The sequence below is a fragment of the Equus asinus genome, chromosome 5 (assembly GCF_041296235.1).
Source record: "Equus asinus isolate D_3611 breed Donkey chromosome 5, EquAss-T2T_v2, whole genome shotgun sequence".
Lineage (NCBI taxonomy): Eukaryota > Metazoa > Chordata > Mammalia > Perissodactyla > Equidae > Equus > Equus asinus.
In genome coordinates this window covers 50,561,486-50,577,303 of record NC_091794.1, presented here as the reverse complement: position 1 = coordinate 50,577,303, position 15,818 = coordinate 50,561,486, and the positions used below count along the sequence as shown (strand labels likewise).

At 39.6% G+C, this 15,818-nt stretch overlaps 1 long non-coding RNA gene across 5 annotated transcripts in view; it reads left to right on the top strand.

Moving 5' to 3' along the window:
* LOC106834665 (uncharacterized) overlaps nucleotides 1-15,317 on the top strand; it is a 29,048-nt gene extending 13,731 nt beyond the window's left edge. Inside the window, exons 2-5 of one of the 5 annotated variants that reach the window (XR_011503291.1) lie at nucleotides 98-199; nucleotides 752-866; nucleotides 4,267-4,829; nucleotides 6,473-15,317. This is a non-coding gene — a long non-coding RNA (uncharacterized lncRNA). Of the gene's footprint in view, nucleotides 1-97; nucleotides 200-751; nucleotides 867-4,266 lie in introns of all 5 variants that reach the window. The other 4 variants (XR_011503289.1, XR_011503290.1, XR_011503287.1 and 1 more) reach the window with 4 other exon arrangements.
* Nucleotides 15,318-15,818: the final 501 nt, after the last annotated feature.

Below are 15,818 nucleotides of genomic sequence, written 5' to 3'. Positions count from 1 at the left end.
CCTGTTGAATGCTGGCTCCCATGGCACATTGTTATTACTCTTTTGCAACATTCAACACAGTTGAATTCACTAATTCAATGTCTGTCTCTCCCATCAGAGGATACAATCAATGAGGACACCTGCCAATGACTTCAAGGCAAGGACAGTGCTTGACATAAAATATGACTCAACAAATGTTTGTGGAGGGAATGAATTAACGGTAAGTCTAAATCTAACACCAGGCATTCTGAAGATGTGAAACTCTAATTTTCTTACATTTTCAGAGACGATGAAAACTTCTCACTTCTTAAAACCTGTAAACATGATTAGGGAAAACAAGACACTTTGTGAAAACCTCTAAAACCAAGAGTATATTTTAAAAGTGTTAGATTATTTCTCCACTAAAAAGAAAAGCAATAAAAATTTTATTTGGTTTATGTTTGGTATAACTAAATATTACTATAAAGACATCTCACACAAGCAGGAAAAATAACAGATTTTAATTCTTTCAAGAAATTTATATATCAAGCACCTAATATGTGCCAGGAACTATTCTAGATATTTTAGTTATAGTGTGAAAATAACAGAGAAGAGTCCTCACTCTCATGGAGTCTATATTCTAGCAATATAGCATGGTTAATCAAATCCATAAAAATAGAAAAAAAAAAGACTGAAGTGTTCACCCAGACTTAGCCAGATTTCGTAAAACTTAAATATTTCTGAATTGATCTATAAAATAAAAGTTTTTTTCTCTTATCCATTAATCTCTTAGGGAAACTCCTAGATGCTGCATAGAGACGCAAGGATAAAACTTCTGATAAATGCTGAAGCACGAGTAGATGTAATCTACTGTAGACTTGCCATTACAGAGATTTATGCCTAAATAGGTAAATATTATTTGAACTTGGATAACTTAAACGTTTCAAAGCAACAGAAGGCTAAGATTTTCATGCATCGCATACTAAATAATTCTACCAAAGAAGTTTACAAGGAATAAGTTAATTTTGGTGATCTTGCCCCTCTTCAACCTGTAGCAACCAGGATTTAAACCAAGGGACAATGACAAGGCTGGTGACAAGGTAGCAGAGAGATCACAGGGAGAGCAAGGTGCCTAACAGTCCTTGGATCAGATTAGTCATGAGAATATGTGAGAATCTAGAAGCCAAGAATTGAAAAGAAACCATGGAAAATGGGGTGATATGATATCCTTTTTAATCTCTTTTGTTTTAATTTCAAGGGATTCTATCCTGGTTCCAGTCAAACAATAGACTCTGCAAGAGCAAAGTTCACAGCACAATAGGTGCTCCAAAATGGATGTCAGTGTGAAAGGAAATCAGGCCACTTACAAAACAGAATGTTACCTTTTATGTTAAAATTCAAGCCAAATTTAACCCAGAGAAGACAATTCTGAACATAATAGAGTGCTATGGCTTCTTGCATTGGTTCAATCAGAACCCACAAATATGCCTAACAGAAGCCGTCAAAGCAATATCTGATAATACTAAGAAGTTGTCATTCATTCATTCATTTGACAAATACGTATTGGGTGCCCACTGTATATTAGGCCCAGTTTTAGGCACTGAGGATAAAGAATGGAATAAAACAAAGCCTGACCTTACATAAAGTCCAATCTACTGTGGAAGACAAACATATAGCAAATAAATAAATACATGTCTAATCCAATGTAAGATGAGGATGTGCTATGAAAGAAAATATGTAGATAGATAGATGGATAGATAGATAGATACATAGATAGATGTCTAGCATCTCTTTCTTTCTCTCTCTCTCCAGAATTTTACTACTTTTCCTAACCTTCTTTTACTCTTTTTCAAGCCACTACAATGTCTTGTCATGATCCAGTGTAAGGAGATAGAAAGTGCTGGGAGGTGGCATTTAGGATGAGGTGGGCAGGTGTGGCTTGTCTGTTAAGGTGACTCTTATGCTAGAGAGGAATGAGTCAGGAGAAGCATGTTCAGGGACAAGTATGGAGAGGTAGCTGGGGCCAGATCGTGAGGACACTATGGGCTATCTATTTATCTAGGCTCAGAAATAAAATTTTGTGCTAGATCACTGCTGACCAATTGGCAATGAAGACCCCATCAAGGACGTAAGGAGAGCACCAATGATCCCTGATTTGCAGAAGTGGTGCAGTTGTTAGAACATTCACTGGTAGTGCATTTGGATGGAATGTTGTGATAGGCAGCCTGTGAGATGGTCTCCAGTGATCCTTGCCTTCTGATATTCATGCTCTTGTGCAGTTCCCTCTTGCACTGAATCAGGGTGATCCATGTGCCTAATGGAATACCACCAAAATGATGGTGTGTGACTTCTGAGGGTAGGTTAGTAATGTGTTGAAGGTTATACCTTGGTATCTCAGATTGCCCTCTCTGGAGGAAGCCAGCTGCCATGTCATGAGGACACTCAAACAGCCCTGTAGAGAGGCCCTGCGACTTAAACCCAACAGCTAGCAATAATTTGCCAGCCATGTAGAAGTGACTGTTGTTGCTCCAGTCAAATCTGTACATAAGCAAAGATTTAGCTGACATGCAACTGAACTTCATGACAAACCCTGAGCCAGAGACCACTCAACCAATCAATTCCAGAATTCTAGATTCAAAGAAACTATGGGACATAATAAATGTTTTTTGCTGTTTTAAGCCACTAAATGTGGAGAGTAACTTGTTATGCGTTAACAGATAACTAATACAGATATTGATGGGAGAGAATATATTAAAAGATTCAATATATCAGATGTTTGAGAAGTACTGAGGAAACAATAATTATAAGAATTATTAAGTTGTATAGCTACTGATATGAGCAATAGATGCATTGGACAAAGAAAATAAAAGGCTGGCCAGGATTATTCACCACTTAGAGACTAGTGTGAAAGTCAATGAATCTCTTTGATTTCAGATTGGGTCTCCCAATCTGAAAAAGAGATTCTCAGCTCCTGCAGCCAGAAGGCAGAAAAGGTGAGGATCAAACCCAGAGCTTAATTGTAAGAGTAATAAAGCTCCAAAAGAGATTCAATTTTCAAATATGGCAAGTCTGCAATGCCCAGGTCAGGACTTTTGGTGGGAAGCAGTGGGATGCTAAGACTTGGAATGAGGATATCAGGGTTGATGCATTAAAACATCTTGGATCCCCAGATTCTCCTGAACCCTCTGGATGTGTGTAAGTGGCTCACCCTCTCAGTTCAAGGCTAACACTTCTCTCCTGTCTGAAAATAATGCAAAGGTTTCTGCCTTGTAGGACAACACATTCCCCCTCAGGATCCACCTCCTGTAATGTCTTCTAAGCCAATAACTGGAGTTGAGCCTTAAAATAACCTAGCCAGGGAAAGGCTAGGGTCAACTAAGGAAGGAAAGAGCCTATATTTCAAAGACATGGCAAGACCTAACTTACATGTGCCCAAAGGTGGCAGGAGAATAAGTACAAGACTAGATCCTGAGGATGTTGGATTAAGGAGGGTGGAATACAAAGTTGAATAAGGAAGAGTTTATTAACATGGGAACATTCTGCCATTACACAGGATTTAACACCCTGGCAAATGATCTTGGGAGATAGAGCTAATATGCTGCTAAGGTGGCTCTTGGAAGTTTGTCGATAGCGTGGGCCTATGATAAGTGAGGTACATTTGCCAGGCTATCATGGCAGATGAGGAAGAAGAAATAAAAAAGGCTGGGAGAAATGGGCATATATTTCAACAGGCTAGAAAGCCCACTAGATGACAATTCTGTGGGAAGGGCAGAGGACATTGTTTTCCAAGATAAGAAGGAGTGTGCAGGTCAGAGGGGAGCCAGCTCAGTAGTGGCTGTCCTCTATAGGTCAAGCTGACACTAGGAGATTCTTCTATAGGACTGTGCTTCCTGATAACAGGAGGGATGATAGGAGCCAAAATAATAGCAGAGGCACGGTGGGAAAAATTATTAGAGTGACTACCAATGTTGGTGAGGCAGCTGAGAGTACATCTAATAGGCATTGATGTGTTTATTTTTCACCTTCTCCAAGTAATGGTGTAGGCTCAGGTCTGGAAACTGGGCAAAGCTGGGATCCTGGAGGATGAAAATGTGCTATTAAAAACTCAACCAAGTAGTAGCCCACTTGCATCTGCTGTGCCAGATATGGTATCTTTGCTAGAACAGATTAATAAAATCTCAGGTACATTGAATATGGCCATTGATCTGGTAAATGCATTCTTTTCTAATCTTATCAGAAAGGAAGATCAGGAACAGTTCACATCCACTTGAGACAGACAATGACATATGTGTATAATCTTGTCCTCAGGGCCATGTCAACTCATCTATTCCCATCAGAGGATGGTCCAAAGGACCTGGACCGTATGGATATTCCGCAGAAAATCATATTGGTCCAATATATTGATGATGTCATATTAATTAGAAAGAATGATCAAGAAGTAGCAAGTACGTTGGAGATCTTGGTGAGACACATGCATTCCAGGGGTTGGAGAGAAACCCAAAGAAGACTTGGAGATCTGCCATATCAGTGAAGATTTTTGAGATGCAGTGATCTACGACATGTCAGAACTTCCCATCTAATGTAAGGAGCAAATTATTGCATCTCACCCCTGTCACCACTAAGAAGAAAGAAAAATGCATAGTAGGCCTTTTTGGGTTATGGAGATAGCATATTCTACATTTAGGGATACTGCTCTGATTCAAATATTGAATACACAAAAGGTTAACAGCTTTGAGTAAATTCAGAGCAGGAAATGGTTCCATAGAAGATACAGATTGTGATGCAAGTGGACCTGGTCATTTGGCCACATGATACGGCAGACCCTATCGTATGAGAGGTATCTGGAGGACAGATGCTGTATGGATTTTATGGTAAGCCCCGATGGGACTGTTACAACATGGATCCTTAAGGTTCTGAAGCAAAACCATGACATTTGCAAATGAGAATTACGTGGCTCTTGGATACTAGCTCCTGGCTTGCTACTAGGCCATTGGAGATACCTGGACATGGTATATCAGGTGGCCATGTGGCCAGAGCTACCCATGACAAACTGGAATCTTCTAGACTCACAAAGTCGTAAGATTGGGCAGGTCCAACAGCAATCCATCATTAGATGGAAGTGGCACGTCCAGGGTTGTGATGAGCATGGCAAGAAGGCATAAGAAAACTCATAGGCAGGTGGCTCAGACCCCCATGGCGTCCAACACTATTGTATAAGCATCTCTTCCTCAGCTCACACCTATCTATGGTCATATGGTGAGAGGAGACAGGTCCCTTACAGCTTGATGAGGGAGGAAGGAAAGTACTGAAGTAGGTTCATGGATGGATTAGCTCAAACTGTGCAGGCCAGAAGTAAATTACAATTTCTTTACCACCTCACTAATAGGTAGTACTGAGAGGGTGGTGGTGGAATATTCTCATAACGAGAAGATCTTTAGGTAATAAACCTGATCATCATGGTCACTGGATCACCTACTTTGTATGGAAAAATTAGTGGTCCAGGTTGAAATGTATACAGTCTTGTAACCGATTTGATTGGTTATTCTGGAACCTGACAGAGAAAGATTGGCAGGTCAGGGACAGGAAGGTTTAGGAAAAAGAAATATGGATGGCTTAATGTGAGTGGCGGTGAAATATGAAAGTATCACATAACGTCACTCACAAGACAACATCTGCCAGAGAAAAGGCCCTAAACAACAAAGTAGAAAGAATGACTCAGTCAGTTAACATCACCCTTCTTGTCATTGGCAGCTTCAGTTCTTAAATGCATGAACAATATATGTGTGAATGGAATAGCCTGATAAGAGGAATAGAGATTCTGCATGAGACCAAAAACATGAGCTCTCCCTCACTGTACCTAATCTAGCTACTGCCACTGCCAAATGTCCAAACTGTCCTCAGTGGAGACCAACATCAAGTTTTCTATATGGTACCATATTTCAAGGAGAACAATTTTGGTGGAAAGTTAATGATATTGGACCCCTTCTACCTTGAAAGGGGCAGCAAATAATCTTGAGAAGAATCAACATATATTCTAAGTATGGATTTGCCTTTTTTGCCTGATGGCCTCAACCAGCACCATTAGCTGAGGGGTACTGTGTTTCATCACTAACATGGGATCCTACACAACGTCATATTGGACTAAGGGATATTCTACAGCTAACAGAAGTATGGCACTGGGCACATGACCATGGGATTCATTGGCAGTATCACATACTGCACCACCCAGTTGGCTTGATAGAATGATGGAAGAGTGTAGTTAAGGGACCAGCTTGGAGATGATACAATATGAAGATAGGGCACCATCCTCCATGATGCAGTATATAAACTAAATCAATGATCATTACATGGTGCTCTGTCTTCAATATGTAGAATACCTGAGTCCAAGAATAGGAGTGTCCCACCATGACTCCTAGTGACCTGGGGAATGTGTGCTTTCCATATCTGCAGGTTTAGAGGCCCTGATTCTTGAAGGGAAGTGCTTTGACTAGAGAATATTATACTAAACTTTAAGTTGTAGATGCTGCCTAGTCGCTTTGGACTTTTCATGTCAAGAGACCACCAGCAAGGAAAGAGGTGACTGTGCTAGCAGGGATAATCAAGCCTGATGGTCAGAAGGAGGGAGAGTTGCCATCACACAACAGGTAAGAATATGTTTGGTGCTCATGTGATCCACCCGGGTGTCTCTTGACACTTCCCTGCCATTTTTGTTGGTAAATGGAGAAGTGAAGCGGCGCGGATTGAGGAAGTCATGGTGACCATGAAATCAGACCTCTAAGAGATAAGAGTCTGGGTCATCCCCACAAGTAAAGACACATACACCAGCATATGTACTAACCAGGAGAATTTAAAATAGGTGATAGAGGTGGGAGATTATGAATATCAGTTGCAGCTTCAATCCTAGTTATAGCAGTAGCAGCTGTGGTTCATCCTGCTAATGTTCTTTTTTTTAAGTTTCTTCAGGAAAACATACCCAACAGAATCCTGAAGGATTTTCTCCCAGAAAGTGGATCCAAGCAATGCCAACAGTGGTCCCTAGGGATTCTGTGATGGGCTTTATGCGTATTTTCCCACTTCAGTACTAATCATTTAGTCCTTCAGCTACTGGAAATTGCCCTCAGATGAATCAGCCACCTTACCCAAGACCGTATTTCCTTCTCAGGACCAGCCCTCACCCAATGACTTGTTGATGCTGGATGTAAAGGACCAGCCTCCTTGCCACAATTTGGGACGACTCTAAAGGTCGTCTCAGCTCCAAAGCTCTTCACGAAAAGAACTGAGATCTTTGTTGTAACTGCATCACAGCTGAACTTTTCTCTCCCCCGAGTCCTACCTCCTTCAATCCCGAAGGTATTGATTCCACCCACACTTCCCCAATAAACTTCCTGCATACAAATCTCCACTTCAAAGTCTCTTTCGCAGAGATCCCAACCTATGCCACAGGATTAGGTATTATTATTATTGTTGTTATTAGGCACTTAGCATGCGTTAATTTAATTCTATCTCCCCAAAATAAACTATGAGGTTAATATTAAAGTAACCGTTACGGCTGAGGAAAGTGATACCTACAGAAGTTAAATACGTTACCTAATAACTAATAACAGTCTATAACTGGTGGAGTCAGGGTTTGAGCCAGGTCAGCAAACTTCTCAAGCCTGTGTGAAGTGTTATGAATAGCTGAGTACTGCTGTCAGAGGCAATAGTGGGAACAAGGATGTAGATAAATAGACAACTTGCACAGAATATCCCATGAAGAGCAGTACTGAGTGGTGGCTGAAGCTCGGGGATGGGAGGAGGGGTAGGGGGAGATAAGTCAGAAAAAGACGGAAGAGTTCTAATTGGGATAAGCCATGAATGCCACAGCAGACGTGGATTTACCCAGGTTCTGTAGAATTCTCACTCATTCTTTTATCCCTCAAAAGGAAAAACAATACGGCTTCTTGACAAGGGGAAAGCTAACGGAAACATTACCTTCGCCCCCTTAATTCTGTTACATCTTTGCCAGGTATGAGAAATGGCAGGGGGTGGAGGGAGAGGTGTGTGGCACTAACATAGAAAGAAATCCAAAACCCCCCTCCCAGGGGCTCACAGGGCGAAGGTGCCAGTCGTGGAATGCCGCACTCCGAGCCTCCTGTGTTTATTCAGCCCTGGGGCTGAGGTTTGCCTTGGAGTTGTAACCTTTATAAGGGGTTTGCTTAATGACAGAATTATTCAGCTGCATACCTCACCCCAATTAGAAAAAGGCTGTTTGGATTCTAATTGGCCTTGACACAAGTCTGCTTAAAGAGATTCCCCAAGAATTATAGAGCTACTTTCAGAGTTTGACTTGGACGGGAACATGAAATGTAACACGGTTTTTTGAATTTTCTGCACTTACCATGAAACGACCAAGCCACAGGTATCAAACATGCTTTGTTTTGTGTTATAATCACATTACAAATTGAACATTTCCACATGTGCGAGTTGGCAAATCTAAAATGAATGATTATGAAGATTGTAATTACATAGATCAGGTATATATGGTCTACATATTTTCACTCACACAAAAGTGTATTTTCTTAAGTCCCTAGACATCCATGTGTAGTGTGTTTATAGGATGTAAAACCATCATCCTATATATAAACCGAAAATGTATATTTTTAAACAGTTATCACCAGGTCAGGTGATAAGTCGACATAATATTTGGAAGGTGTAAATACCAGGAAGGGATAGAGATTCCTAAGTTAACCATGAGGAAATGAGTAACAATAATAGGTTGAAATCAAGAAGAATATAATTCGGACTAAATATCAGGAGGAGAAAATATAAGCTTCCTGGCTACAATAACTGTTAAGCTCTGAAATAATTCCTAAGGGAAGTAGAGCTCTCTTCCTTACGCTGGACCTTGGAAATGAGGCGTGCATTCTTGGAGCCCCTTATAAGGAAGGCGATCCTTTCCGTTTCCATTTTCTGTGCCTTGATATTAAAGAAAAATCTCAAAAGTAATCATATAATTACCCATTAAACGTTCACCAAACTGCCTGTGAGCGAGATCTTGCTTTTACCTTACAGTGACCATTATGCCTCCTGTTCCTTCACAGCCAAGAAAAATCTCAGTCATGCAGTTTGTAGCAACCTGGAATGTTTTATTCCAAATTCAGCCTGGTCCTGACAGCCGCTTGGTGGTCTTTCACTCACCTCTGAGCACCTCTCTCTGCCACTGCAGTGGAGACTTGTCTAAGAAAAGCTAGTGTATTTGTCAGGGTTTCTCTCCTCATCCCCCCTCAACCCCAACCAATTTCTCTCAACAGAGACTGTTTCCTAGTTCACAGAGAAAATGGAAGCATAAAGTATGAGCACTATCAAACTCCCTCTCCCCTACAAATTAACCTGTATCCATAATGTCCTTCCCTTCCTATGGGGGCCGAGGTCCCGTTCCTGTCCCCGCTGTGTTCTGCATCCTGACCCCTATTACTCCTACAGGGACTTGCTCTGTCAGTCACTTATACTATTTTCAAGCTCTCAACTACTCCTCTGACGTTAGTTTCTTCCTCCAAGTATGTAAATGTGCTCTTACTCACGCATTTTGGGGGGAGGTGCTTCTCTGGTCAGCTCTCTAGAGGGAAGATCACTCTGCTGGTGGGCACACCCCAAGGGCCAACGGGTGGCCAAACGGTGGATGTTGGCAGGCAAGGAAGTGTGGATGGAATTTAGCCCTACAGACTGGGTGGCCACCCCTATGTGTGTATGCAGCGTTCCTCACAGTGTGGAGTTTACCAGGATAGGAGGAAAAAAGTGGGGGCTTCTGTAGGGACCTTGGATTGACCTCTCCCAGCCACCACATTCCAGAGCAGAACTCTGAGGAATCCAAGAGTTCAAAATTCAAGGTTGGCCTTCCAGATGGTTATACAGGAATATTTATCAAGTTGGAAAGGTAAGACATATTGAATTGTTGGCTCTATTGGTTCACAGCTTTTAGATATTAGACATACAGTGTGTTTGCCTCCATTAACATCTTGCCTGGGCCCAGCTAATATAAAGCGTAGCCTGCCTCAAGCTATTGTAAGCTGGCTTCCTATATTTATCGTCCTCTTGCAAGATTTATTGCTAAAGTCATCAATGATCCTTTTCCAGTTCATTCTATTTGACACTATTGACCAATCTCTCCTCCAGACTCTCTCCCTCAACATCCCACAAGTCTCTCCCGGTTTTCCTCCTTCTTCTCTGATCTTTCTTATTTGTCTTTTATGGCTCCCTACTCTGCCATCAGTCATCTAAATGATAATATTTCCCAGAATTCTGTTCTTGGGCTTACTTTCTTCTCATCCTACATCCTCTCCTATGATTTATACATTTTTTAATTCCAAATCTATCATTTACATCAATAGGTCTCAGCCTAGATCCATTTTCCTATATCCAAACTATTCTTTCCAGCCATTCATTGGGTAGCATCATCTGAATGTCACACACACCTCAAACTCAAAATAGCGAAAATTGAACTAATTAACTCCCCCTCAACATTTCTCCGGTTGCACTCCTTACTTCTCCAAATAGTACTACCATCTACTTAGTTCCCCAAACAAAAATCTGGCACATATTCTTGACTTTTCTTTTCTTTATATCTCTATCTAATCCTTCACCAACTACCATTGACACTACTTCTTACATCCCATTTGACTCTGTCAGTTCCTCTTCTCTATTCTTCCAGACAGTTCTTAGTATATGTTTAGTTTGTGGGTGTGTGTGTCTCAATAAAGCAAATTTTTTATTAAGGCAATATTGGTTTATAGTATTATATAAATTTCAGGTATGTATCATTATATTTTAGCTCTTGTATAGACTACATCGTGTTCACCATCAAAAGTCTAGTTGCTATCCGTCACTGTACACAGGTGCCCCTTTGCCTCTTTCATCCACCCCTCGCCCTCTTTTCTCCCATAGATTATTATAACACCCTCCAGCTCAGCATGTGTCATGTTGTGGGACGAGATCCATTAGCAGTTGTGAAATCATTGTAGTGGATCATGATCAGCACTTTTTTAAAAAATGAAATGAATAGAACAGAATGGAGCAGAATAGAAAAGTCGGAGTGAAGTGCATGAGTTAAAGCTAAGTGCTGTTTATTGAAACTTTTGATTCACTCCTATTTGCATATATACACATTCATATTTAGATTATATATATTACCTGGGTTGCAATTTAAACATTATTTTTTTTACTGTGGATGGCAGTTGCAAAAGTCTAAGAATCACTGAACTAAGTGCGTCCTCAGTTTCCAGTCTTGACTCCTGCAATCTTTTCTCCTCAGGTGAGCTTTTTAGATTCTAAATCTGGTCACATTCTGGCACTGCTAACCTCTTCAGTGGCTCCTCATGATCAGCTACAGGGTAAATCTAAAGTCATCTCAAAACTTTAGGGATTTGTAGTCATCTGAATTCTCTAGCCTCGTCTGCTCCGCCTTCCCAGGAAGCATTCAGCTCCCTATCCAAACAGTCCTCTGCAATTCCTTGAACCCAGCGTTCTCTCTCATGTTCTGGGCTCCTATCCAGCTGTTTCTTTTGTCCAGAATGTGCTTCCCTCCGCTGTCTGCCTCACTAAACTACACACCATGTAGGCCTCATGTTATTGGTGTCTGTGAAGCATCCTGAGACTTGCTTGAGTAGAATTTTGTGTGTATGCCCATAGATAGTTTCATGGTAGTCAGCAAAAGTTCCACAGTTTTCCCTCAGTTCTGGGAAGGGGACCCACAAACCCCTCTATGCCCCAATACACAATTAATATTTTGATGTATTTACTTCCAATGTGTATGCTAAGTTCTACAAAATTTTAATTATAGCTTATCTATAGTTCTATTTTTGACGTTTTACCTTAACACGGTATCATAAGTTTCCACATTTTATCATTGCTTTTTTAGCATAGCATTATAAATGACTTTAAAATATATAATCAGACATGCGATTTGAAAAATACATCTGCTGATGGTGTAAAGGACTGATGGGAACGTGAACAGACTGTAACCAGGGAAACCACGCAGAAGTCAACTTGATGAGCCAGGCAAGAGGCAAAGAGGACTCGAATAGCGTAGAGCCAGTGAGAGAGAAAGAAGCATGAAGGCACTGGGACAGATAAAGAGAACTTAGTGAGGAGGAAGCAACAGATCCATGCAGCAGATCAGGATGAGGCAGGAGTCCTATAAGATGATGCTGTGAACCAAAATACAGAGGAAACATCATGGAGGGAAGGTCTATGAAGAACAATAATGAGTTGAGTTTGTACTCTAATATAACCATTTTAGGAATTTTCAGCGTGTAGGCAATACTTGAGTGATTCAGAGCTTAATAAACATGAAAACCAAGTTAAAGAAAATGTATAAAATGTACATATTAAATTAGATGAAATTTCAGTGGTAGGGACTATCTGGACAGATTTTTAAAGTTTAGATATAATTGAAAGATTTTAGGGTAAGTGTTACCTCAAGGAAAATAAGAGTTAATAAAAAATAAAACATAATAATGCATGGGTCAGCTATGAATAATATTTATGTAACCATATGTAAAATATTTTCATTATCATAATTTTTAAGCACTCAATTTTGAGCAATCTAGTAATTGTTATGTACTATACTGGGAAGACGGGAGAAAGAAGTATGGACCTGATTATTTTCCAATGCAGGAATCTGAGGGTAGAATCAAAAGCTGAAACCAATTAATAAACAGCTATATAAGAATGTTATTTATAAATGAGTATTTAAGCACCTAAAAGGCTTGAAATTGTGTACAAGTGAAAGCAGGAAAAAGGAGTCAGACAGGCCAATGGATTTTTTAAAATATTTATTAGAAAATATGAAAAATAATTTGACTTTTTAAACTTGATAATAAATAATAAGCAGGTTTAGGTAAAAGCCTATATCTATATGGATATATGTGTGTATATATGTATATGTATTTTAATGAACAATTAGAAAAGGGCACAAATCATAAATGCCAACTGAATTACTATAAAGTGAACACACCCATGTAACCATCATCCAGGTTAAGAAACAGAACATGTTAGCACCCAGAAGTCCCTTTCTACACTCTCCACATCATTACTCCTTCCTTCCTACAGAAAAATGCCCACTATCCTCACTACTATTATCATAAAATAGTACTTGGTCTTGCCAATAGTATTTGATCTTGCAATTATACAACTCTTTATGAGGATATTCATTTAAATGTTGTTCCCAATAGTAAAATATTGGAAACATCCCTAGATGTCCATTCGTAGGGGACTGGTCAAATAAACTATGGTACAACGGAATAGTATGTATCTGACAAAGAAGAAGGGGAGAAGGAAGAAGAGGAAAAGGAGAAAAAGAAGAAGAAGAGAACGTTATCTGAATTTATATGCAATGATCTTCAAAATAAATTAAATCTTAAAAAATCCAAGAGTATAGAGTGTGCTGCTATTTGTAAAAGAAATAAGAGGTATAATATACATGTCTTCTGGAAAGATATCCAAGAATCTTATAACAGGATTTGTGTTTGTGAAGGGGAACCAGTTTACTGGGATACAAGAGAAGAAAGAAAATTTATTTTTTACTGTGCTCACTTTTATAACTTTTGAATTTTTACCATGAGCTGATACTACGCATGTAAAAAGATGCATGAAATAACTTAATGAAAATTAAAAAGAAAAAAACCTGGAACATTGCAGTGAAACTCAATACTGATCATTTGTTGCTACTCTTTATTGAACACGGATTACACAGCAAATTCTTCATATGCATCAGCGTTTGCAATCTTCTCCCCCACTATGCGGTAGTCGTTACTATTCCCTCATGATCATGCGTTAGTTAATAACGAAGATGTAATCCTTAGCCTGGTGTGTCTGGTTCAAATAATGCACATTTTGCATGGTGCTTTCTCTTGCTACAGCACATTTTACTGAAAATTCTCTTTAAAGCCAATTGATGGTACCACACACCACTAACCAATTTCTAATCCATATGTCTTTTCACTTGTACTTCTGCTTTCCTTCTCCACCCCCTCATACACAAACCTGTGTACATACAGAAATGACTTTGTTTGGAAAGCAACCACCTACCGTGAAATGACCCAGAACCTTGCACTGTTCCATGGATAATTGTAGGAAACCAACAAATAGTTTTCATGCTCAAGACATATGTGAGTAATTGGTCCAAGTTAAGTGGCATCCATCCTACTCTACATAGCTGGACTGTTCATGCAACCCTCAACGCTTGCATTCCTCTGCAATGTGTTCTGTTTACACAGGCAAAATTCTAAGCACATGGATATATCTTAGGCTGTCTTCAAGATCAGATCCCAAATATTCAAAAGACAAGGAGCAAGATACAGTTGATGTAGAAAAATGTAATTGCTGCTTAATCAGTGGAAAAGTAAAATAGCATCCCTTGTCAGCAGGACGGAAGAATGATTGAATTCACAGCTTTTGGAGTCAGATACTCCTGGGTGGGTTCCAAATTCTTTTATGAACTTGCTGTGTAATCTTGGGTAAGTTTCTTAACTTCTTTAGTTTCAGTTTTCCAGATGATACAATGAGAATTATAATACTGTCTATCTTATGGCGAGGATTGTTGTGACAGTTAGAAGAAACAAAAGCACTATCCTCAGTTCTAGATACATACTAAGGATTCAATAAATAATAATTATTGCTTTAGGTACAATCTGAATACCACACAGGCCAAACCATCAGTAAGTCCTACTGGTTCTCCCTGTAAAACGTACCAAGAAGGAGACACTTCTTCACCTCTTCTATAACTTGTTCCCTGGGTCATCTGCTCTCCCAGATTCCATTGTTTTACCACATATATCAGGGTTTATGAGAATCTTTACACCCTCCTCCCTCTACCTGCTACACAATTCACCCAGATCATTCATGGAGGACTTCTTTCCAAAGTTCAGGTCTCTACACAAATGTTACCAGCTCAGAGAGGCTTGCTGCAACCAAAGCATCATTTGTTTCATATACCCTCCAGAGCCTAGAACAGTGACAAGTAAACATTTGTGCTTGAAAATGTCCTTGGGCTACACTGCATAAAGTCATGTAACTTTAAAATAAACCCACGAAAATTTTTCGATTGTGTGGCAAGTAACTGTCATCTTCACGTGTTTTTCTCTTAACATCATAAAGCCAGTTATTTTCTGCTAAGGGAACCACGGATCAAAGAGTTTACATATTTTTTTTCCAGTGTATTTCAAGGACAATCTTCCTCAAGCAAAAAAGAGGAAGACTGGCAATAGACGTTAGCTCAGGGCCACTCTTCCTCACCAAAAAACATAAAATAAAAATAGGTCAGGTTTTGCTATGGGTAAAAAACACAGTCTTATGTCTAAAATGAACAAAAGTATATTCCTTATTCACAGGTCATATCCTCATGGGTAGGTTTTCAGGACAGAAGCAAGCTGAGGCTGTGTGATCTTATAGCTACATCATCTGGAACCTGCAACGTTCTTCTTCACCACACCAGAGAAAGAGAATTGACAGAACTGCGTATCGTCAATTAGGTTATCTGGCCCAAAGTGCTGTGTGTCACTTCCCCTTAGAGTCCATTAGATTAGTCAAGTGCACCCCCCCGACAGGAATGTGTGCTTTTCAATATGCCCAAAGTGGTGATATTGACTACAAGTATCTCGCTAGGATTTAATAATATCGTTGTCGTTTTTCGTTGTATTTATTTTTACAATTAAGTGATACTTATGGAAAGTGGGTTTCTATTCATATGTTCTTTTAAAATAAAATGATCAAGGTATAAAAAATGAATCAAGATAAACATTAAGTAAACAATGATTCATATGGTGTATAGATATAGCAAAAATTGTGGTGTCTACATCCTTAAAATTGGAAATCACAGCTCTTGC